This window comes from Electrophorus electricus, chromosome 11, assembly GCF_041902795.1.
Source record: "Electrophorus electricus isolate QZ-2024a chromosome 11, ASM4190279v1, whole genome shotgun sequence".
NCBI lineage: Eukaryota > Metazoa > Chordata > Actinopteri > Gymnotiformes > Gymnotidae > Electrophorus > Electrophorus electricus.
Window position 1 is genome coordinate 28397501 of NC_137507.1, and position 2500 is coordinate 28400000.

General features: G+C 46.2%; 1 protein-coding gene across 2 annotated transcripts in view; it reads left to right on the top strand.

The window, feature by feature from the left end:
- gpc1b (glypican 1b) overlaps positions 1-2143 on the top strand; it is a 64037-nt gene extending 61894 nt beyond the window's left edge. For both annotated transcript variants that reach the window (XM_081722985.1, XM_035528602.2), the window contains one exon: positions 1-2143. This exon is cut by the window's left edge and continues 524 nt beyond it. The gene's annotated coding sequence lies outside the window, so the exon portion shown is untranslated.
- The last annotated feature ends 357 nt before the right edge of the window (positions 2144-2500 follow it).

Here is a 2500-nt window from a genome sequence, read left to right on the forward strand (position 1 = left end):
CTGTGAGCAGGTAGCTGGGTCTCATCACCACGCATCCTGCACAAACGCATCATTGGTTCACAAAATTAGACGTTCAGATTATTTATTATAGCCAAACACTTCAAACCACAACAAGCCACAACATTATCACATTTAGGAATTCATGACAGAACTCTGCCAGTCCTGAGTTCTCTTTAACATAGTGAGGAGAGATCAGATCACTTCAGTCTGAGGCTGAAATTACGCAATTCGTCAAAACCGAACAAATTCACATGACCCCTGTTGTCACAAGACTCCGTTGTCTGACCGTTAAAATGGATGAAATGGTTTATATTGCCCAGGCAACGCAGCATAAGAGCCCCCTCGCTCTTATGGCTTCAGATATACTTACTGTTATTATTGTTTTTTATTAGCATCATCTTCCATCTGCAGCTTTGAGAACGCAGTAAAGCGCAGGCTCACAGAACACACCACCTACCTGTGCTGCAGCTGAGCACGAGGCACGCGGGTCCCTACGGGGCCGCAGCCCGCCACGGTGTGAGGAGGAACACCACGGCTGTTTAAACACCAGCAAGCGAGGAAGAAGCGCGGTGTTTTTAAAGAACTGTGAGATGAGAGATGAGTGTGTCTGTTTGTTTGTGTGTGTGCTTTAACATCTCTGCGACAGATTTGGAATATGCAGAGTTGTGTGTGTGTGTGTGTGTGTGGTGAGGTTCTGGCACATGCAGAGAAACCAAATATGGTGAGAGAGATGAGATGCGTTTGGACTCACTGGAAGTGACGTGTGTTTTGGTAAAGCCAGTGTGGAATCGTACAGCCTTCTGGAACGTTCTGAATGCTGCACTCTGACCCTATGCCTCAGTCAGTCAGGTGTGCGTTGCGCAGCTGTGGACAGATGATGGACTGCAGTGACCCAGATGTCTCTCTGTGCTCACTCCTATTAAAAGAACGTTTGTTTGTGCGTGTGCCTGTGTGACATCATCACCGACATCCAGCTGAGCGGGAAGGTTGGGAGAATAGCTGACTTCTTACAGGGAAGTCTGGGAATGTCTGCAAAGAGGATTGAAAAATGTTTAGAGTTGGAAGTTAAGCATAGAATGTGTATGTTTGTGTGTGTGTGTGTGTGTGTGTGTGTGTCAGCATGTGGATGGTGAAAAGTGTGTGTCCGTGAGAAAGACTCTGTGGCTCACGGTTGCCGGGTGCTCCATTCTCAGTGCCTGTGATGACATGCCCCCGTCCTGTGAACGAGTCGGCACAGGCGCACAGTGACGACCTCATCAGCGGAACTCCCACTGACGCATGCGGCGCGGCTCTTGACCATGTTGTAGCATGCGCTCGGTGAGACGTTAGCACCTGTCCCCGGGGCTGATGCCCCCTGTGGACAGAAAGCCCGATCAGGGCTCCTGTCCCGTGTCCTGGTGCGTCCCTGCCTTCGGCCTCGTCCACATGAGTCATATGTTCTCCGAGGGGCCACATTCCAAGAAAGGACAAAAACATATAACCCTGCTGTGTCTCTCATTTCCTGTCTAACGAACACTCTTCTTCCCCGTCCTGTCCCACGTTCGCTGGTCGGTTCGAGCACTTTCTCAGACACATGGGATTGCGCAGAGGTGCCCCCAGAGGCCTGAATGTGCGATCAGTGATCAATAGCACAGTGACACCCCACCGAATCAATTATTGTTGAGACTTGGGTGTAAACAGTAAACAGAACTGATCGCTGTGATGTCACTGTGCATGTAAGGTCCTGTTAGCTGTGGTGGGTATGCCATGATGGTGAGCCGGTTCATCTTAAGGTGGTCTTGATCTGGAAGCCACGTTACAGAGTCAGTGCTACCTTAAGTAGAGACCGATAGGGTTAGCCTAAAAACTGCTAACTGTTCCCAGGTCCCTGACGCACCACTCTCATATATGAATGTGCCAAGTCAAAATAAATAAATGAGTAAACAAAATAAGAAAAGATAACACCATACAGTATGTTCTGATATATGCTTTATTCATTTCTGTTTGTTTTGTTTTCCAGTAAACACCAATAGAGATTTTGTGTTCATGAACAGATTGTCAAAAACAGTAGAGGAGTTTGATCAAAACTGTGGCGATTTGCTGTTGTATGTTCCTGGAAAAAAAAAAAATTGTGTCAATTATATACATTGTATGATTTTCACGATGTCTGCGTCACAGTCCTTTGTTGTATATTCTGTTTCTTCTTTTGACTGACACTTTTCATAGCACGTTTCTAAATCCAAACACACCAATGTTCTTTGCGACACACTCGTGGTGTGTTTAGCTGCGCTGGGTTGCAGGTGTCAGATAATACAGTTCTCACTTCACCAACCTCATCGGTTCTGAAACGCATGTCTGAAACCGACTGCGTGTCAGAACAAAGTGAGCTGATTCTAATTTTCCTCCATGTAATTTAGTCATATAAATTGCAGAGAACATTTTTGATGTATTACAGAATTTGACTTATTACTGTATTACATTAGATTACACATCTGCAAACGTTCAGTTACTTGGCACACTC